Raw genomic sequence first — 23,080 nt, 5'->3', positions numbered from 1 at the left:
AACACAGCCCCTTGAAAATGGTTGAATGGTTTACTGTGTATAAACACGTTAAAATAATGGAATAATAAAATAATAAAATAGTCTTCGCTGTTGGAGTGTTTGACTGTGGATGACTTATCAAAGTCTCCCTTTGTGCCTCGGGCTTTGTGTTCATTGAATCTGGTGGGGAGGTCCCTGCGAGTCTCGCCGATGCACACTCTGCCACCGTTGGATCCTGCCAATTTTAGACTTGTTAACCCTCAGGGTGCATTCGTAGCCCCCTCCAGTGTGAATACACCCTACATCACAGCAGTGAACAATTGTTTGTGTCTTTCCAGCAAGTCGAGAGCATAAAGTAAATTGATATTTTCTGCCCCTATCATATTTAGGCCTATTTATTAGTTGAATAACATCCGCCACTCACAATTAACCCTTCACATTCCTTTTAGATACCATTGTCCGGTTTATTTCCAAACAGATAACGATTTTCCAGTAAGGCTTGTTGGTGGAACTTCGGGACGGAACGGCGCACTCGAAATAAACTTCCGAAGTGATTGGGGAAGTGTATCGTCTGACAAGTGGAACGCCTTGCAGGATGCCAGTGTGGTTTGCAGAGAGCTGGGCTTCAACGGGTCGCATATATCATACGCCCTCAGTCGTCGATTCGTTAGTTCATCGCTCCTCCAAGGTGTTGAATGCAGTGGGGAGGAGATGGTTCTTGCTGATTGCGCTATCGATGGTTGGTTACCGGCTATATTTTCCTACCGAGTTTTCGTGTCTTGTGGAATTGGTAATTGTCTTGTTTTCCATTCTTTTTAAATACATGTAATATAATTATTTTTATTGAAGAAAATTGAACCTCCTAAACATTTTAACCATACACGGAGAAATTCAGGGGGATAGGATGTGGCCCAATATGCACTCTAAAAAAGCATTAGTCAGATTTGACTAGAAACCAGTCAAATTTGACTAGCCATTCAGGGTCAGCTGGGTGCAACTGAAAATCAGTCAATCTGACTAAATTTTTCCAGTCAGTATTATTGACTTTGGAAAAATAGTTATGCAAGAAACTGAAATTGGAGTCGAACCCAACTACTTTTTCTAGTCAAAATATGAAGCTTTGCATGTTTAACTAAATTCCTAGTCAATTTTCAATAACTAGGAAAACCAGTCAATATTTTGACTAAGTTGTTTTTTGAGTGTGTGTTCGAGGGTAATATTCACGTCATGGTTTCGTAAAGCTCATAATGCTGACCCGGCCAAAAAAAAAATCAAAATTATTTGCATTGCAATACAAATCGTTACATTTCAAATATTACAGCACCAGACCTTGTCCAATTTAACTGAATTATGACCACATTTCAAACAGATGACGAAACATTCTTGATCGTTCGACTGGTGGATGGGCTGTCTTCTACCCAGGGACGGCTGGAGGTTAACTTTGACGGCCATTGGGAAAATATAAACAGTAAAAACTGGGATGATGCAGCCACCAGTGTTGTGTGTAGACAACTGGGACATTACGGCCATAATGTATCCGTGCAATGGGACTTCTTTGGGCGGGGTGAAATGCGCGCATTGATTCCATACCGGTTCGAGTGCAGAGGTGACGAGGCCACACTTGCAGAGTGCCAGATGAGTGATGATGGCGTCGAATACTATGGAAGTTCAGTGGGAATAGTGTGTCAGGCAGGTGAGTTTTGTTTCTGCAGTGGCGTACTTGGGGAGGTGGCCCATCCCAATCCCCGCTGGAGGTCTGCCTCCCCTTGTGCAACATTAACCTTTTACAAATTGTATCTAATAATAAAAAATATATTGAAGTCCCCTTTACAGAAAATGAGCTCCCTCTTAAGAGCCCCCCCCCCCCTGCAATACTGACCCCAGATTGTATTGTCGTTTCCATCGGCTTTCTCGTATCGTAGCCGAGCGGTTAGAGCGTGGAGCTACGGAGTGGAAGGTTGGCGGCTCGAATCCCTTTCGGACCAAAAAATGGAAAACTCTCTTTGACGACCCAACAGTAAAATGGGTACCTGATTCGTTCAGGGAAGGTAAGACGGCGAGAGGAGAGGACTGGGCACCGCCATTCATATGCTGCACCCAAGACACAGTAGACCTCTACCAAGCTCAGTAAGAGATTCCTCCTCTGCAAGCCTGGTCTTGCTTAGGGCTGCGAAGTCAATGCTGTAACGTGAAATTCCTTTGGCGACTTAGGCTGTTCTCCTCTGTGGTCTTCCTGACTTGTCCCTGTCCGTAAGAGTGCGTACTTTCCATGTTCCAATAAGTAGTTTCATTCTCTTTTTGCTGTCAACCGCATCAATGGATTATCTTCCTGATGCTCGTGGGGCAGGCGAAGTTTAGACCACCTTTTATAGACCTCTCCTAAAACGGTGAGCAGCGTTATCCTGAAGATATCTGTTTAGTCTCACTTGATACTGCCGGACTCCTCTGCTGACCCCGGGTACCAAGAAGAACGACCACTGGTCCAATGCCCACCTATACGTGCAGGTTCGTAACTTCAACTCTCCGTTGTCACCTCCACCTGTTGCTTCGCCACTCCAACATTTCTGCAGGACTTGTACAGTAGGGTTAAGGACGAAAGTGCACAACGAAACATGTACTCGAAAGATATTTAAGTTTGAACGACTTTGCACAGGGGCAATCCAAGTATCTGAAGTCGGGGTCCAGTGGCAAGAAAATCGTTATAGCTGGAGAACTCTTTGGCTGAATTGGATGGTCGTGATATTACGACCTCGGCACTGTACTCATTGATGTGCTGCTGCGATGCCTTTCCAGCCGTTGAGTCTCGGGGATTTCCTCTGCCTGGTCCGCCAAGGCAGTCTTCACAAGCTGGGATTGCAGATCCCTTATCACAGTTGTTTTGGAATCCATCGGCTACCCTCACCTGGTTTAGCCGGCCTGTCAAAGCTATTGCCAGGGGTGTGGCCATTACCGCATGCAAGTACACATGTGAGAGCTGGGTTGCCAGCCTGGACCCATGAAAACCACTTGGAGAAGTGTGACAATACTACCTTTAGAGGTGGATCCCTCTGTTACAACCCAACACAACCCCAACCACGGAGAGGGTCTACCCGATGTTCCCCAATACTTGTGTTCCCCAATACCGATGTTCCTAAAATCCTTAGTCCTGATTCAGGTTAGGGTTAGGGTTGGTGAACATTGGTATTTGTGACCATAGGTATTGGGGAACATAGGTATGCACCCCCAGGGAGGTGCACCAACCGCATCCACCTCTTTCACGACGCCACGGTAGAAGTACTCTCATGTGGTGAACTTTCCGAGAGTTTTAATATTTCAAACGGGGTGAAGCAGGGCTGTGTACTTGCTTCGGTACTTTTTTCACCTGTTTTTTTGCTGTGAGAGAACTGAATATGGGGGTCTACCAAAGGTACCGCCTGGACGGGTTACTGTTTGACCGCGTTACCCGTATGGACGAGTCCAGGATTCCACGGCAGATATTCTACGGAGAGCTGCAGATGGCAGACGCAGACAGGGTTGCCCGAGGAAGACGTGCGAGCACCACCTCAAGTCCATGCAACCTGAAGTGGGCAGACCTCCATCCACGACGCTTTGAACCTGCTGCCCTAAACCGAACTAACTGGCGTACATTAACCATGAAAGTGGCAATGAACCTCGAGGCCGATCGTTGTCTGCGCTCGCTGCTGCACGTGACCGGCGACACAGATTAGCATCTGCCCCTTTCCTGACAAGCGGTGTCACGTGCCATATTTCTTATCGCCTCTGCGCATCAAAATACGGCCTGCCAAGCCATATGCGCACCCGCAGACGATAACTGCAGAACGCATCGTCTTTCTCGGTTCTCGAGATACAGCAACCGATCGTAGCGTGAAATAAATTGAATTCCTGTCTTCTTTTGTTGCAAAATGCCAATAAGAGAGACACAAACACATGATTCCTATATCTCAGAAAACAAAGAAACTTTTTTCTTCCTCAGCCAACAACACTCGAACTAAACAAAACGACACAGCTGACGCCACAGCAACTCACATCGGACTTAACTTATACACCGTGTTGCATCGCCCACTCGCCTGGGCGTCTGGCCAAACCCTTCCGCGTAACTGAATAAAAGAGACCAAATTGATAATCTATTTGCATAACCTAATTTCTGGAGAGCGCTTGTATACTTGCCACCACATTGTCAATCAACTATACCGGCAGTATAGTCCACCAATACCGGCGGTATTGGCGGTAGCAAGAAATAAACGAAAAGAAAAATACTCCCCAAACGTGTCTGTTAAAATATATTTATCACGTTTGACAGTAGCTGGCAGGACAGGGCTGCGTACAGAAAAGGGTGTTATTTTGTTTCCACACTGTTTACCTAATTATCGTCTTGGTATGAAGTGTGTATAGTTGAGACTGTCGAGTCCTGCACCAGTGCCCCGAACGAGACTCACAAGTTTATTACAACTCGTATCAAAACCCAAGACAAGTCACAAGCTTATTCAAATGGACTGTGACTAGCGACGTACCTCGTTTCTAACTTGTGGGGGCACAGCGAGGCACTGATTGTGGCAAAGGTATTTCTTTACAGTCTTAGAACCGCCTTTGCCCTGGTCCTTATGACCTAATTGTAAATTAAATTGTGATTTGATTGTGAACTGGCGTGTGATGGACTTGATATAAAGTGAAAAAATAACAGATTTTTTTTTGTTCATTTCGCAAATTTAAAGTTGAGGAGCACCCAGTTCGACTTATTGGTGGTCATTCCAACGTATCGGGGTTGGTCGAAGTTTTCTTCAATGGTGACTGGGTAGCCGTGTGTATGAATGACAACACTGGTGAACTGTACGGACGTGTAGTCTGCTCACAACTCGGTTACGACGGACCAAGCGTGAGCACGAACGAACAGTTCTTCACTGGTGGGCACGGAGCTTTGGTTAAGTATGGTATGGATGCTGTACAGTGCGCTGGAAACGAGACTAAGCTGGTGGATTGCGCCTTCAAAGACTGGGGAACTCGTAGGTGTCCATCCTACTCTGTCGGTGTTGTGTGCCAATCAGGTATGAGCCTATAACATGGATAATGCATTTATGTCGTTTCCGGAGGGCCAGCCTATACAGGGTGTCCCACATAAATGGTAACTTCCAGGGACATTGATATCTTGGATGCACACATCTGGTCATGCATCACTGAGTTCCATTGTTTTGACAAATGGTGTGTAATAACCTTTTCAGGACAGTTTGAGTAAAACATTGAAAACACAGCCACATCTAAGCCACATCTGAACAAAACAGATTTTCCAACATTAGGTTTCGCAAGCGAACGGATACGCTTACACTTACGCTGAGCCATCCGTACCCGTTTTTTACTTACGTGTAGCGAGCGAGATATGCGTGTCGTCTGCACGTTTAGTGGATAGTGAGTGGCGTATGACGTCATACGTGCAGACGACATGCATATCTCGCTCGCTACACGTAAGTAAAAAACGGATACGGACAGCTAAACGCAAGTGTAAGCGTATCCGTTCGCTTGCGAAACCTCCCTGATATCTTGTGATGCCGCATCGCGAGTTAAATTTCGAACATTAAGGAATGGTACATGCATTTTCTAACATCAAGGGAAGGGGGCACAAGACGGTGCCCCAGCCGACATACTAAATGCTGTCAGGAATCGCTTTCAGGAACTTTCGGGGACACAGTAATGTCACTGAATCATTCCTTGGAATGACCTTCCACATGACATAATTTGACACCTTGAGATTTTTTTAGGGGGGGGGGGGAGAACAAAAGAACAATGTTTTTGCAATCAACTCCCCGACCTTCAGGATTTGCAGTCCTGCATTTTGCACGAGGTGGACAACCTGCAATGGTTACTTAGATGGCATAATGGGCCACGGAAGATATGCGCCACTGCTGAAGACTTTGTGTAAAAAAGGCAGGTGGACATAATGTGGAGGGTGATGTATGTAGTAAGGTCTTGAATCCTGAATGGTTGAGATTATCAATTGACAAAAATTGTGTGTGTTCATGATTTCATAAATTAACATTTCCCATTGAAACGTCTTATGTCTGGCTGTATTTACAATGTTTTAGCCTAAGCTTCTAAAGAAGCTTTTTACATACCATCTTAAAAAGCAATGGAAATCAGTGACGAATGACCAGATGTGTACCTCCAAGATATCAATGAAACACATAGTTTATGATAAAACCATACTTGTAGTCATAAACATCATAGTTTGTTAATATTGTCCCTTTTTGTGGGTTACCTTTGGGGGGGACAACCTGTATAGTCCACCTGTACCTATCTCACTGACCGACTCACTCATTGACTGACTGACTGACTGTCACTTGTCACTAAGCCTGCTTGTTGGCTGGTGAAAGCCGGGCAGTCTCATTGTAATAGATTACCTCCATATTAGGCTAAATCCAGTCCATTGTGTACACAAGATGCATGGCAAGACTTCCAGTTCTTAGGGTTATGTTCGATTCTGAATGAACGTTTATGCGCTCAAGGTGTTAGCATGTGGCCTAAGAAACGGGAATACGCACAGTTGCTCTTAACGTTAACTTCTTTAATCAGACATGTTGGGCAAGTGCATAGCGCCCTTATGAGACGGGTGAAGATGTGACACAGGGATCAGCTTTACTAGGCTTGCTTTGCTTCAACAAATGTTGATTTTTTTTTCGACGCGTCCAAAATGAATTGCAAGTGACTACTCGTCCTCTTTTCAAAGCATCCTTGTTTAAATCGTTGTTCTACTTTTGAATATAATAATACTGTGACGAAACTTGGAGGTCTAAGGACTTAAAATTAGTGCGATGGCTTCTGCTCACCGGACACAATTTAACAGATGAAAAGAACGGGCCAGTGACTGGGTGTAACAGAAAATTTGGGGAAACATTGCCCGAACACAGATGAAATAAAGGGAGAAGATGGAAACGAAATATACCGTCTTGGGACTCTCTGATCATTTAATAATTACATTTCCATAACCAATCATTCATAAGGTCTACACTTACAATGCATAAGTCAGTGTTCCATTTTTTTCTGGTCTGAGGTGATGCGCATCCGATTCGAATCGTAGATGGCATGTCAGATACGGCTGGTCGTGTTGAGGTACTGTTCAAGGGAAAATGGGGAGCTATATGCAGCGATGGATGGGATAACGCAGATGCTAGCGTAGTATGCCGGCAGCTAGGCTACTTCGGCCCAAACGTCTCGGTGATTGTTCCACTGTACTACGGCTCAGACTTACCACTTTATCTTACCAATGTCGGCTGCAAGGGTCACGAGGACAAGCTCACGAACTGTCCTCTCCGATGGTGGAGTGTTCCATGTTTCACACTTGCAGGTGTACGATGCCAAGCAGGTGAGAAAACTGACCAGCCAAACGACCAATATGACCGACTCCTAGACCGCTTGTCCAGCCGACTGCAGCAAACAAACCAACCAAACAGCCGACTGACTGTTTGAACAACTGAACGACCAACTGACTGATCGACAGACAAACCAAACGACCAAATGACAGATCAGATGACCTACTAACCAACAAACCGACCAACCGTTTAGCCGACAGACTGACAGACCGACCGGCCGACTGCTTCACCGTATGACCGCCCAACCAACCAACCTAGCCGATCGACCGACATACCTACCGATCAAGAGACAACAACCTGACCACAAATTCTCTCACTTATCTCCTTACCAATGCCTCTTCCCCAAACCTCCACTCCCGCCTTTTCTCCACATCCCACAAGAACTGAACACATTTAAACAGATCTACAATGGCGCCTTTACGACGATTCTGATACATAGACAGAGAATGAAGATGTTTTCTCTAATAATCTCCGTGGTTTGAATTCATCTAATTTCAGAGGATGAGTACCCTATCAGACTTGTTGATGGTCCATCGAGTACGGAAGGTCGCGTTGAGATGTTTGCCAACGGTGAATGGGGAACAGTATGTGACGACGGTTGGAACGCCAATGCTGCCAGTGTAGTGTGCAGGCAGCTCGGCTACAACAACGGGTCCAGCATATCTATCACCAATGAACTCGTTGAGCAGAGCGCCGGTGTTATACAGCTAAGTAGTGTGAACTGTAGAGGCGATGAAGAGAGACTGATAGATTGTTCATTCCCTTCCTTGGGGGCTTATTATTGGACCTGTCCCGGACATGGAGCTGAAATTGGCGTTATTTGCCAAGCAGGTTTGAAAGTTGTACTTATTATAGACCAATCCAGGCTCACTGTAACGCACACTCACACCATTGGTGTGTTTTCCAACTGTGTCCCCCTTGATCACGTGACACGGGAAGCTGATGTTCAGATGATCCGTCTTACGCAGTTGATTGAACAATATCAGTAACAACGCTTTCGACATTGAATTGTCCTCATGTGGATGTACTTTGATATGGTCCGGTAACTTAGAGCTAATTTTGGGGAAGATCGTGAGAAGCACCTAATTTGGTACACTTGCTGTCTAGGTCCCTAGAAGTCATCCTAGAGGAGGTACCCAGTTTTGGCAGCCTAGAGCAGGCTTAGGTCAAAGTTTAACATGTGTGCAATACTGCATATAGTTGTCGTAAATTTCCACAAAACTCTGAAATTTAAGGTTCTGAATAGCATAAAAGGATGCCAAACAACAGTACTATAAGACCTACCATATCAGAAGAAAATCAATCAAAAAGCCTTCGCCTAACCAAAACGTGGAGTTTACTCTATTTCCAAATATGCTGAGTCAGCACTTTTGAGAAAGCTTGCTTTTTGTTTTGTTAATGTTAAAGAATTTTTCCCATTATTTCTTTGGAATGTGATAATAATCACACAAGCATTAATAATGATCTTCCTTTCTTTTATTTATTAGTAATGGTTTATTATTATCTTAATTAAGCGTCAGTTTGCTTCAAATGATGTTTTTAAAGTTGCCATTTGTTTGCATATGTGTATGTATATGTATTCTCATCACATTTAACTCACAAGGCATGAAGGTGTACAATCAATTTCCAGTATTCTAATCTTGGTCCAGTGTAATAGCTTTGCCCTATTACTACTATAGTTACCCGTGTTTGATATAAGTGTAGTGTGGAAGGTGAACATGCATGTACTTGGATGTCGAGAAAGGTCAGTACTGCATACTGAGCTCTTTAACTGTTGTAATCTGTTCATAAAGGTTTATTTTCTGATTTACAATATATTAATTCATATTTTGTGGCCAAAACTCAAGAGAATGCACTGCACGTTTACAATCATTCCTCATCAATAGATTTTAATCATAAATCTTAGCAACCTACGGAATAGTTGGCTATTCTCCAGCCATTGGCTCCGTTCGAAAAAGTTGTTGAGGTCATATACTTCTGGACCACATTTTCAAACTAGCCTTATTTTCATCATTGAGAAATATAATATTTGGCATGATAAAGTGTGCACATTTATATGCATTTGGGTTTAGCAACTCGCAATTTTACATTTTGAGCTTTTATGGAATGAAAAGTGTTCTTGAAAATCTCTTTGTTCATTGTGAATCAATCACACACACGGTATAGGACAGCAATCATTGAACACATCAGGGTGCTATGATGCAAATGAAAAACAACTTGCTTGCACATATCATTACAGGTATTTGCCTCATCCGTAATTATACATGCACATTGTATATAAATGTACGCGTACGTAAATATCTACCGTCCACCGTGAAACAATGACACCCAAAGAATAAAACTGTAAACTGGAACGACCAATAGATTTTCAGCAGGAAAAAAATGGAATACTCGAAATTGTCCATACCTTTTCATGCCCTGTGAGTTAAAACGTGATATGTAGATTCAATATATACATAATGCATACACAATCAGCTTTAAATCATTAGTGAAATCAAACTAACGTTGTGATAAGGATAATTAATAAACCACGTATAATTTATAAATCAATCAAAGGAAGTGCATTATTTGTGCTCGCGAGTATCCTTGTGCCGAAGTGGCGATACGAAAAAAAACCCAAAGTTCCTTTGTCTATAACTTTTACATAACAGAAAGGAAACTTCCTAAAAAGTGCTGACTCATCACTTTTGAAATGGAGTAAACTCCCCTATTTTATTGGGCAACGGTTTTTGATGGAACCTTTTCTGAAATGTAAGGTCTTATCGTTGTCAGACATCCTTTTATGCTATTTAGAGTTTAAAATTTCAGATTTTTTGTGGAAATTTGCTTCAATTATATACCGTATAATAGTACACTATGTGAACTTTGACCTAGGCCTGACCATGACATAGACCGCCAAAACCGGAAAGCCCCCTCTAGAAATCCTAGCATTTTGGGCAATATGCAGATCCGTTATTCTTTTCTCCCCTGTTAGATGAAGACTTCTCCATTCGTTTAGCTGGCGGCGGTAATCCGAAATCTGGCCGTGTAGAGCTGTTCTTCAAAGGTCAATGGAGCACTGTATGCAACAGGGAATGGGCTGATTCGGACGCTGACGTTGTTTGCAGACAGCTGGGTTTCCTTGGGCCCAGTATCGCAGTCTCTGGAATCATCCCGGATGGGGAGCTGCGTCCCTTATATATTTCGTTTGAAGCTTGTCGTGATGATGAAGCCAGGCTGGCGCAGTGCATTCTTGAGGAAACTGTCCTTGGCCTCTATGGTTGCAGACCCGACACTGCTGCGGAGGTGATATGCCAAGCAAGTAAGATTTCAATAGAATCAAAGTAACATCTATCTAGCATGTTTCAATTTGTGATAGGAGGGAAGGTGCTTGTGATGCATCGTATCGGATGCAGAGCTCATTATTCCACAACTGTCAGTAATGAATCCAGGTAGTAGTAGTAGAAACATTTATTTCAATGTTGCCATTTCCAAACAATAAAATGTTACAATGCCGAACATATTATACACAGAGAGCAAATTGCAATGAATTATGTAATTGTGTATAATAATGTACATGATCAATACTACAACAAATTTACGACAACATTTAGGTATAAGGTGAAGCCTCACGCTTTTGTACCCTAACCTATCGACAGACAAGTGGACATGACCGAGAAAAACAGAGACAGTGACAAAGGCCAAAATGGACAACAGTGACACACACAAAGACACAACCTAGAAAAACAGTAACACGTATGAGACGAGGGCATATATCTAGATTCATAAATTATAACTAGTTGTTCGAGTAATAATTGAGTAGATGTGATCTAAAGTTTTTAACAAAGACAGAGTAGGAGGGTGATGATTTTAAGAAGTCATCTAGACTATTCCAGTATGATGTACCACGTTGAATAACATTTCTCCTACTAGTGCTTCGGGTATTATTCAAATGGATATCAGATGTGAGCATAAAGAAGGGGTTGAAACAAGTAGGTAATGCATTGTGTATAAACCTATACATAAATTTACCCAAGTTAAAGTAGTATAAGTCATTGAATTGTAAGAGTCTCAAATTCGCAAATAAAGGAAGGGTATGATCACGATAAACAGCATGAGATATTAATCGTACCGCTCGCTTCTGTAACATGAGCAGTTTGTTGCATTTGGATGGTGAACTACCCCAAGTCGAAATTAAATAAATTTAGATATGGCAAAAAAGGAATTGTACAAAATGTGTAAGATTCTACTGGGGAGGTAATATTTTAAACAATTCATTATGCCAACATTGTTTGATATTTTTGTCGCTATATCATTGATGTGGTTTTTTTTGTCCATGTGAGATGCTCGTCAAAAATTATGCCCAAGAATTTAGTGCTTTTTACTTGACTAAGATTGGAATCGTTTAAAATTAAGGGAACACTGTGATTGAGTGCATTTATACTGATGGGCAACAAAAATCATATAGTTCAATTTTAACAGATTAATGCAAAGCTTGTTAGCTAAGAGCCACGTACTATTTTTTTTCAATTCAACATTAAGTTTCTAATAGCAGTATCAACATTTTTATGAGTATATAATTAACTAGTGTCATCGACATAAACAAAATGAAATAATGTCAGAGGTGTTAATGATATCATTAACATAAATGATGAAAAATATTGGGCCTAATACAGAACCCTGTGGTACCCCACAAGTAATATCTCGATAGGAAGAATTTACACAATTATAAGACACGTACTGCTTTCTAATACTCAACTTTTAAATAAATCAAGTGCTGTTCCACGCACACCGTAGTGTTCCAACTTACTTATTAAAATATCATGATTGACTGTATCAACAGCTTTTGACAAGTCTAGAAATATGCCAATCGAGAAATTATCATGTTCCATCGCGGTACATATTTTACTTAGAACATAGGATGTCGCCAGATCAGTTGACGTTTTTAGTCTAAAACCAAATTTTGCATCAGGCACGATATTGTGCTTGTTCATAAAAAATATTAATCTTGTGTAAATTAACTTTTTATATTAGTCTGGTATAAAATAACTTTTCAAATAATTTGGAAAATGTGGACAATACCAATATGCAGTGGCGTAGCCAGGAATTTTTCAGTGGGGGGGGGGGGGGGGGGGGTGGGGGGGCTGGAAATTTCATGGGGGGGGGAAGTGGGGCGTCAATCAATCGCTTCTCAAAAGTGGGGGGGGGGGGGCATACCTTGATCATTAACTGATGCAAGCGCGAAGCGCGAAGCCCTTACGGCGTGGGGTTCGGGGCCCGCTTAAGGGCCGCGAAAAAAATTGGATTCTAGATGTTCTGTGGTGTGATTTGAAGCAATTTCTTACCACTTTCCTCCATAATTTAACTAATATTTTCTTGGCAAAAGATAATTATTTGAACATTGTTTTCGAGTTGGAGTCATTGAATCAGCTACCAGAATTCTGAGCTACAGGCGTGGGGTTCGGGCCCACTTGAGGGCCCCGAAAAATTTTGGATTCTAAATGCTCTGTGGTGCTATCTGAGGCAATTTCTGACCACTTTATTCAATATTTTCTAAGCAAAAGATACATTGTAGTACATAATAGGGCCCCTTGCGTCATGTAGATCACTGATAATTTTTTTAGAAACTCAAAATCTCAGTGGGGGGGGGGGGGGGACAAGGTTTCATGGGGGGCGGTCGCCCCTCCCCCCCCCCCCCACGCCCCCCCCCCCCCCCCCCCCCCCCCCCCCCCCCCCGTGGCTACGCCACTGCCAATATGGGTCTATAATTACCAAAGTCATGCTTACAACCTTTTTTTGTAGATTGGTGTAACCTGGGCTATTTTTAAATCATCAGGAAGCACTCCAGCTGTCAAGCACTTATTAAATATGTCGGCCAAAGGCTTCGCTATAGAATACCGTGCTTGTTTAATAACAAAATAGCTTAAGCCATCAAATCCGGAGGCCTTGTCAGAAGGAAGTGTTAAAATTATCCACAATCTCGTCTGGGGTAACAGGTGACAAAAAGAATGAGTTCGAGCATGGGCTCTTTAAAAATGAACGAAAAGAAGTGTTACATGACGGTAGTTTGCTAGCAAGGTTATTGCCAATATTGACAAAATAATTATTAAATGCCTCAGCAATCTCCATGTTACCTTTAAGATTAGTACTGGTTAAAAAAAAGAAGGGTGAGCATTTTGCTTTCGCTTATTTAGAAGAGAATTAATTACATTCCAAGTACCTTTAATATTGCTTTTTACTTCATAAATTTTTTTTATGGAGATAACTTTTTTTATAATTTAATAAGAGAGTTAAGTTTATTTTTGTAGCAGGTTTAGACAGATTTATTGTGCGAAATAGGTTTCTTCCTGAATTGTCTTTACAAATAATTTGTACGCCTAATTGAATGGGGGATTTAAGTTTATCATAAAGGCATTTTAACTCGTGTAAAGGAAAGTTTTTGTTATAAATTTGTGTAACATGTAACAGAAATGTATTGTACATACTATGAATATCATTTGATGACGTTATTTCATCCCATTCAGTATCATTCAAGTCATGAATAGAATTGTCAATATTATTGTGGTTAAAGTCACGCTTTTTACATTTTCGATCAGGTTGCTCTCTTTCTTTAAGGTTTTCAATTACTAAAATTACAGGAGGATGGTCACTGATATCGGTCACCAAAACACCGGCAGGATGAGTTTGATAAACATTGGTAAAAATATTATCAATAAGAGTTGCACTTTCCGTAGAAATCCTGGTTGGTTTGTCTATAGTAGGATAGAAAGAATGAGATAATAAGGTATTTAGGAAGTTTTGAACGCTATTATCAGTATCACATTCCATTAAGTTGATATTAGAATCGCTCATAATGTAACACGATTTATTCTCACTATCTATTTGTGATAATATTGTATCAATACTTTCAATAAAGTCATTACATGTCACATGTCACGCAAGGAGGTTTATAAACAATTCCAACGATAACGTTCGCTTAAACTTAGATAAGTTTGGTACTTGGAACACTAAAATCAGTGATACCTCGCGCGCCCGCATTTTGTTTGAATGTAGCGCGCGTAGCATGGGCCGAGATTTGTCGGGTCAATAATTTTGTTGCTAGCGCTCTCTAACGCCGTGGCGGCGTGAACCGGCTGCTTTATGGGAACTAAATCCTAATCAATTCTGGGAACAAGACTATGTTGAATTGAGATAAGATCCCCCAATATGTACGAGTTTAGCCTCTCAAGATAGATCCTGAAGGGTTTTCAGACTGTATTTTTATAAAATATTATGAGGCCAGCGAATATGAGGCACATAGGAAACAAAGGCATTGTAATATTCAGTGTTTTACTCGCAAGCATGGCGAATGTATAGCTAAACATCTAATTTTGCATGAATTGATGAAGAATTTAATGTAAATCATTGAATGTCGGTATTCATATTTATATTCACACAGATGAAACTTTCCCAGTTCGTCTTGTGGACGGTATGTCCTATGCATCCGGACGAGTTGAAATATTCTTGAACGGCCAATGGGGAACCGTTTGCTCGAATGACTGGGACTTGGCAGACGCCACGGTTGTATGCAATCAGTTGGGCTTCGACGGAGCAGAAGCTTCAGTCTACCAGTCCCTCTTCGGAGAAGGCACCGGGCCTGTTGTGATGAACCATGTTCAGTGTAGCGGCAATGAGAGCAAACTGGCTGATTGCCCTTTTGCCGGATGGGGAAAGGCACTAAACTTCTGTGAAGGGATCGTAGGCGTCATATGCAATAATTGTAAGTTTCCAACTGTTGATTTACAATGGACCGAGTCGCTTTTATGTGTATATTTGCAGTCGACAATTTGAATCCCGCGGTCTTATTGGTCACAATCTTAATATCATTGTAAAAGTTCCACATTTACATAGCATTGCATGATGAAAACTAATCGGCCAGTTCAAGGTTCCTCGAATTTTATGTCATGACGTCGTCAAGTTGCCCTTGTCGATAACACCAGCGAAGTAAGGTCAAATGGCAGAGAAAGCATGATTTTTTGCGATTTAAAGTGTCCAAGATGCAATTGTTTGTTTTTGCGACCATGTAAACTCACGGAGTATTATTCGCATGCGTCTTAAAGTCACCGAGTATTATAATCATGCGTCGTTAAGTCACTGAGTATTATAAGCATGCGTCGTAAAGTCACTGAGTATTATAAGCATGCGTCGTAATTACTCGTAAAGTCACTGAGTATTATAAGCATGCGTCGTAAAGTCACTGAGTATGGTTCGCATGCGTCGTAAAGTCACCGAGTATTACTTGCATGCGTCGTAAAGTCACTGAGTATTATTCGCATGCGTCGTAAAGTCACCGAGTATTACTCGCATGCGTCGTAAAGTCACTGAGTATTACTCGCATGCGTCGTAAAGTCACTGTGTATTGTTCGCATGTGTCGAAAAGTCACTGAGGTATAATTCGCATGCGTCGTAAAGTCACCGAGTATTACTCGCATGCGTCGTAAAGTCACTGAGTATTATTCGCATGCGTCGTAAAGTCACCGAGTATTACTCGCATGCGTCGTTAAGTCACTGAGTATTGTTCGCATGCGTCGTAAAGTCACTGAGTATTATTCGCATGCGTCGTAAAGTCACTGAGTATTATTCGCATGCGTCGTAAAGTCACTGAGTATTATTCGCATTCGTCAGTTGGTAACGGAATGGTTCTCGGATTTAAGTCCCTTGAAAAATCCCCCAGGGCAAAGAATCAGAAAGAATAAAGGGACTTTTATTTCATCGATCAGGAAGGGGGGGGTGTTAAATTACTTGCAGTTGTTCAAGGTGAAAGAAAAGGTCCTGATGCCAGAAATTAAAATGCGCGACACATTGCATGTATAGTTACTTACCATAATGCGCATGCGTCAGTTGGTGACGGAGTAGTTATCGGACTTAAATTCTCTTAAAAATCCCCAGAGCCATGAATCAGAAACAAAGGAGAATTATATTTCATCGATCAATAGGAATTGATTAAGTTTAAGCAACAGTTTAAGCAAGAAATTCATTTCTGGGGAATAGTTTTCACCTGCAGCATTCTTACCACCGACCGAGCGTAGCAGGCCACAGTGATGTCATGCTTTTCGCAGTGAAATCTAATACATGTATGTTATTTCAAATCAGATGACATGTTAATCAATCACGTGATTATGTTTCACGCATGCGTATCTAAGCTAATGGCTTTACCAGCCTGCAGAAGCAAACTTTGCGTCCCGGATATTTAATGATATAAGCATGATTCCGAAGTATATGTTTTACTCATCCAACTTGTACACAGGATTATAATGAAACTGCATTAAAACAATATTTGTATTTTAATTCATATATTAGCGGCTTTTGGACAAACATGCCCGCCTCCAGAATCGTCATATATTGACGGAGTCCCAACCATCGAGGTCATAATTCCTCGAGGAGAATCGACAGCCAACGTGAACTGGACTCTGCCAACGCTTGTCAACGTACCAGAAAGTTACGAAGAATACACGACGTGCAAAGCCATTGGTGATGAGACTTCCCGTAGGCCGTGCGAGAGTGGCGGGTCGTTTGGCGTCACAAATATCCTATGGGCCCGGTTCAACAATAAGACAGAGGTGGAAGTGGTAATGGTGGTCAATCTGGATGGAAATACCTCTGTCAGTCACCGATGTACGTTCTACATATCCGTCCGAGGTGAGAAACCCTTCTCCTCATTGTGTGCGTGACAAAAAAATGCCACTGACTTCTAATTGGACACTCTCTGGCCAATGTGTCTCGATCAGTGTTATAGTTGAGACCGGATATTGTTCGAGACCAACACCAAGACCGAGACCTGGAGTTTAGAGACCGAGACCTTTTAAAAGTACCGAGACCGAGACGGTAATGGTCCGAGACCGAGACTGCGAATAGTACACTGAAAAAAAAAAACACATCATGAAAATATACTACATCAATGGATAACAAGTTGATTGCATGTAGACATTTAATGTAACTTGGAACCTGCAAGAACAAATAAAGGCCTGTCACACTGCAGTGATAACATCATTGAAAACGAGATGCAAAATGTTGTATCAACCAACGATACTGAACGAAAACAATAAACGCAATGCAATCGATATTATGAGCGAAAAACGCTGCATACTGCTGGTCTCGACTCGAGACCAGCAAAAATATCGAGACCACAGGGAACCGAGATCAATACGGGTCGGAAACCCAGACCAGCAAAAAGTGGTATCGACTAGACGGGTCTCCAGAACGTGACCTACATCGTTTGTCTTAAAGTAACCGTCTGCCATCTTGGATCCCCAAAGCGTCACGTTCTGCAGTTGAGGTTTTTTTTCAAACAGTAACTTCCCTATAGGCCTAATCATTTATTCTTCGGATGTTGGCCATCCTAGGAGTGGGATTGTCGAAATATTGCAAAAAGCCCATCATTATTATTTTCGCTTCCCAAACTACCATTAAATATATTATCAAAACTTTACAAGTTTAAACCAGCAGTTACTGTGTGTGCGTCATGTGACTCAAGATGGCGGAAACTGCGTCAATGCGTGGACATTGTCAGCCAGTACAGTTAGTATTGAGATTAGTGATATGTACATTGATCGTGGATAGTGACCTACCCACAGGGATTAGTGGTCACCAGCGTCATTGAATAGAGCGGTGGGAGACGAGCAAGTGCCTTGCAGTGAACCTAAGGACCCGAAGCTCATTTCACATTAATGTTTATGCAAGACATGTATGCCCCGGTCGCGATTTTTGTTTTTTCCAAACTACATCCGCATATGGGTGTGCGCTATGGCGTTTTGGACTTTACTTTTCTAAAAACATGAGAGGGAAATATAAAATTAGAAGAAAAAAGATGAATTCGAACGTAATTCAATTCGGACAAAATCCTCTGAAGCCCCAGGTTAGAAAAAAAAACAGATTCGGGTACAAAACGGTGATTGAAACCCGCAAACTCGCGGTGCAAAATCACGACCCTGTATCGACTGAGCTATCACACTGCTCGCCAAGACGTGGGGAACAACTTAAAAACCTCGTGTCATTGGACGTAATTTGTTTTGCAGAAAGTTTCTTCAGAGATGGAATGAGTCCCTTTGCTCGAATTCCTGTGCAAGGCCAAGACGTGCCGGCAACCACCGCTGGTTACAACTCAAGCAAAGGTACATTTTTTTCATTGAAAAGCCTATTTTTTGTTTATAGGCCTGATTTTCAAACACTCGCAAAAACGAATTTTGCTTTTTCAATACAACTCCGCTCGCCACATGAAACAAATTTACCGAAATTGGGACAATTGAGAATGATAGGCTACAAAGTTGAATTACAATACACCTTAAATGGAAACCTTTTAAAATTGAAGTTAATAATGATAGTAATAAAATACCGGAGTCTTATATTACCCAGCGCACGTTCTATCAAGAATTGGGTACTCAAGGCAGTGATAATTATGTCTAAGTTAATGAAATAATGAGGCCCATTATGTAGTACCTTTATAAAGGCTAAAAAGGTGTTTCGGCGCACATTGCAGCCACTGCCAGAAACACTGGGGTAAACCCCTTCTCTTGGCAATAATTGAAATTGATGTTGAGAATTGAGCTCGATAACGTTCTGTTACGAATCGTTATGTGGAACTAGTGTAATACAAGTGTTAAAATAGTTGGGAAAACCTATACTAAATCATATTTATTTTGTTGAATATTAGGGCAATGTCCTGAGGATGTGACGTATAATGAGGCGTTTGGCTCCGTCACATGGCCTGCGACTGAGGCTGGTGTACAGGTGGAATCCGTGCAGAAATGCCCACCAATGACGTTAAATGGTAAGACTTAAAATAGATAAACTACCGAGATATAACAATAGACGGCAGCAATTCTAAAGTTGTCGGACTCAGATATCTGAGCCGGAGCATTAACTTGTGAAATATAATAATGCACACGACACTAGTGCAATCAGATCAGGTTTGCTTTCGATTTCGAGTGAAACTGTAAATTATCAAACCCTTGTATGTGTTTATACGGCTGCCCTCAAACGAGCAATATAAACATGGTGCTCATCTTTGTTTAGCTGGTAGCCCACTCGGCAGGAGGAATTGCTTACGAGGCAATGACCAAGAAGAACCCAGGTGGGACGATCCGCAATATCAGAGCTGTGATGAACAAGTAGGCCTACAAAGTACGGGAGGGCAAGCGCCGGTATGTATACTAGAAGGGGCCTACTAAAACTCTGGAGGGCGCCCCTGCACAATTATGAATTTCAGGTCACTGTAGTGTAACCGGATATAGAGTTCATGAAAGTCTACACAAACTGAATGAATGTCGTCCTTATTTCAGCAATTACGTTCTGAATTACGAATCAGGGTGTAAGTGGCAGTTCGAAGGGACATTCAGAAAGCAACTTGCTATGTATACGAATGCTCTAAAAGGGTGTAAATCGTCAAAATTAAGAAGAGATCAACTGAGCGCGAAACTAACACGCCTTTGCTAGGAAGCGCGCGTGATTACAAACAAGTGTTTCGCTTTAAATGCAGTAATATTGCTTCCCCCGGACTTGTCCCTAAAAGCTTCACATTTCGTTGATTAGTGATATGAGTAGTGATTAATTCAAGATTTAGTATCCCTATATGCTACGGGATTTTTTGCTACCCTCGTCTTCAGGCTTATTCAAACGGAAGTCACGTGGCCAAGCTTCTTTCTCAGATAACATCTTCGGAGATGTGGAGCAATGGCCAACTGTCTGCACAGAACATCAACACAATAGCTGACATCTTGCAGAACATTTCCAGTGCTGGTGTCGGCCATCCTCGGGTATGTATTATGTAGTAAAAAGCCAATCTTATCGTTGAACTTTACTGCAATCCGAAATAGCCTAGACCTGACGTAAACAAAAGACGAATGAGTTGCTATTTTCTGATCATATCACAAGAAGACGACAATTAGTTTGCTGTTTGCATGCTCGAGGAATTTAAGCGGTTGTGTCTTTGCTTGAAAGCGGTATTGATACACATGCATCGGTTGCACGTACTGCAGCCATCTTTGGGGATTCAACAGAGATACGTCTGAGCAGACCACTTGTGTATCATTATTAATGAATTAACATAACAAAACACACCTCCAAGACGGCTGCTGAAAGCAGTCGATTTCCGGAGGGTACAACTTATTATGAAGATAGTACAACTCATTATGAAGACAGTCTCCAAGTGGCCGGAGTAGGTTTTTGTTTTAATATTGGCATTTTCTTTTCCTGTCAATTTCAAGACCATTTCAGATACAAAACTACTGTCGGGGATCCAATCAATTATTACGAGAATAAGAGTGCTTTTTCTTTTTCTTCACCGAACGGAAATCTAAAACAAACTCGTATGACACTCATTTTGTGAAGTATATCGAAACCGAATTGAGTTTGGGCCTCGGAAGAGGAACATAAAAGTCATGACAGTTGCTATAAGGTACCGGTTGTCTTTTATTGAGAGATGATGTCGATCCTTGACACATTCTATCTTCCTTATAAAATAATATTGGTCTCATGGAGGGCAGGTCTAGTAGGTCATCTTTGCACTAGACTGACTCATTCAGTGACTGACTGAATGAATGACTGACACTTGTGAACCAGACTGGTTGCCTATCTCACGGACTGTCTGTCACTTATGGCTTACACTGCTCTGCCGGCTGCGTGCAACGTATCCATTCGTGTATGTCGTATGGCATCTACACCGCGTGTGCATGTAGCGCGACTTGTTTATGTACTTCCATGAAGCCAATAAGTTAATTCGGCATGCGAACAACATTAAGACTACAGCTTTCTTTAATGAAATTGTGAATCGGCTGATTTTACGCCTGCAGGTTACTGATGAAGTTCTTGACGTTGCTGATAAGACCATGCGTGCTTTGAAACGCCACGACGCATCTGACAACACGGAAGCAGGCAAGCTTGTCAGCATTGCACAGTCAATCGAGACTCAGGTCTCCTGGACCCTTCGACAGCAGGGTGAGGTCAGTGTCCAGAAGGATTCCATCAAAGTCAAAGCGGCCAACCGCAACTCCTCCGATGTCAGCGGCGGTCTAAGCTTCGCCTTGGTCCGTCACCAGAACGGTCTACCGCCCTCTGCCGGTCCAACGCCGGAGGATGGAGCCTTTTCCGGGTCAGAGGTCAGAGTTTATGAGAGCAGCGGCGAGATACCAGATGAAACGATTGCAGCCGTCAGTCTACCATCCAATCTGTTGGCATTGGTCGAGGCAGAAAATGGTTCGTATCAGCGGAAGGGTTTGTATAAACCACTGCCCTATAATAACCGAACTGGCTGAAAATGTCCATGCTCTAAAGTAGTTGTAAGCCACCTTGAGTCTCCCATGATGCACTCCCGGGAAAGTGATATTGTTTCAAGGGTAGTTAAGCATTTGACTGCTCCAGAGTGAAGCGGCAAAGTTTCTCCAACTGGATTTTGAGAATTGAACAATTCATTCCTAGGACTGGCCAGTATTTCAAAGCGTAATTGATTATCATGGGAGTTGGTGTTTTAAGTTGCAGAACTAAGCTAACATCAACAGTAGAGCGATGTCCACGTACGTCCTGTCATGTCGCTTATAGATTCAATATGGTGGATCAGTTGCTTTAAGTCTCTTTTTCCACATAGCTTGTCCAGTTTGTATAATGGTCAGCGTTAGAGACTCTGGGTTAATTAAAAGTCCGAGGATTTTTTTTTTTAATGTTTATGTTCTTTTTTCCCCATAGATACCTCATAATTTCACTTTGGTGTTACCTTTAGGCAACAGCTCACTGATGTACATTGCTACTCGTTTCATCGCCTATGGGGATGACTCTCTCTTCCCTTCGACAAGGAAATCCTTGTCAGGAACAGGAACCCGTTCGGTTATTCCCGGTGTAGTAGTTTCTGTTGCTGTCGAGGATGTGGAGCTACGGAACCTGACTGAACCAGTTGTTATTCAGATTCAGGTGAGATGACGGGTAACCTACAGGACCACGTGGTATGGGGAAAAAGTCGTGAAGAGTAACTCACAGCAAAATGTAACATTTTGGGGAAAAAATGTCATTAAGTTTATAGTGACAATTGTTATCGTGGAAAGCCTTTTAATTCTTTTGAAAACTACTAGAATATATTTTCCTATAGGCAGACGTTTGTAACAAGATTTTTTGATAGATACCTGTAGCATAGATATCCAAATGGCTGTGCATTTGCGCCATTGCTATTTGAATGGCCTTACTACAGTGAAAGATCTGAATCAAGTGGGTTGCCTCGGCTTCCCATCCACAACTTGCTCATAGAGGATATTCGTTAATAAACACCAATATCCACAAGACTGCGGATTTCGTGGCTACTTCTTGCGGTAGCACATAATGTCAATGGGAAGTGGATTTCGCTGGTTGCAAGCGCATCACACGGGACTTGACACTCATTTTGACAGTTGCTTATGAGGCAACTTTGGGCACCTACAGAAAGCCACAGGCTTTTATTCATCCAGTGTTAATCGTGATCTGACGAATATAGGGTTTGACTTGAGATTTGATTCTTGATTGTCTAATGGTTGACTCGATTTACAACTCTAGCTTCCAGTGATTATCAACATCAAAGAGGTCACGTGTGTCTTCTGGGACTTAACTCTGAGAAACGGAGTCGGTGATTGGTCCAATGCTGGATGTGAGTTTTCAGGGAGTGACCAATGGGCGACACAGATGTCATTGTAATCACGCAACCAACTTCGCAGTATTTGTAGTGAGTATATGTCCCTCGGATTTAAGTAATGTGTGATGTTTGCCTAAAC

General features: G+C 42.1%; 1 pseudogene; it reads left to right on the top strand.

Annotated features, from left to right (window-relative positions):
* The first annotated feature begins 457 nt into the window (after positions 1-457).
* Positions 458-23,067, top strand: LOC119740721 (annotated as a pseudogene).
* The last annotated feature ends 13 nt before the right edge of the window (positions 23,068-23,080 follow it).

This window comes from Patiria miniata, unplaced genomic scaffold, assembly GCF_015706575.1.
Source record: "Patiria miniata isolate m_02_andy unplaced genomic scaffold, ASM1570657v1 HiC_scaffold_5, whole genome shotgun sequence".
NCBI lineage: Eukaryota > Metazoa > Echinodermata > Asteroidea > Valvatida > Asterinidae > Patiria > Patiria miniata.
The sequence above is the reverse complement of the archived record's forward strand: the minus strand, read 5'-3'. Positions and strand labels throughout refer to the sequence as shown.